This window comes from Priapulus caudatus, unplaced genomic scaffold, assembly GCF_000485595.1.
Source record: "Priapulus caudatus unplaced genomic scaffold, Priapulus_caudatus-5.0.1 Scaffold11, whole genome shotgun sequence".
Lineage (NCBI taxonomy): Eukaryota > Metazoa > Priapulida > Priapulimorpha > Priapulimorphida > Priapulidae > Priapulus > Priapulus caudatus.
Genome location: NW_014577072.1, coordinates 110,264 through 110,659, shown reverse-complemented (window position 1 = coordinate 110,659; position 396 = coordinate 110,264).

Below are 396 nucleotides of genomic sequence, written 5' to 3'. Positions count from 1 at the left end.
GGCCGAGAGCAAATGAGAGAGAGAGAGAGATCGAGGGAGAGAGCAAATGAGAGAGAGAGGGCGAGAGCAAAATTAATGAGAGAGAGAGAGAGAGAGAGAGGACAATCGAAAGATCAAGGAAGAGAGGGCGAGAGATCGAGGGAGTGAGCGTGCGCGAGAGCGAAACAGAGGGAGAGAGAGTGGGAGAGCGAGTGAAAGATAAATAGATAGACAGAGAGACTGAGAGAGCTATAGCGACAGATACACGCACGAACGCGCGCACACGCAGAAATACGAATCATATACATATATTACGTCGTCTATAATTAGATATTAGTATGTATAGGCCCGCTGTAAACTCTCGCACATGCACGACGCACACACACACCTATATAAAGATGATATGCACGCGCGCGC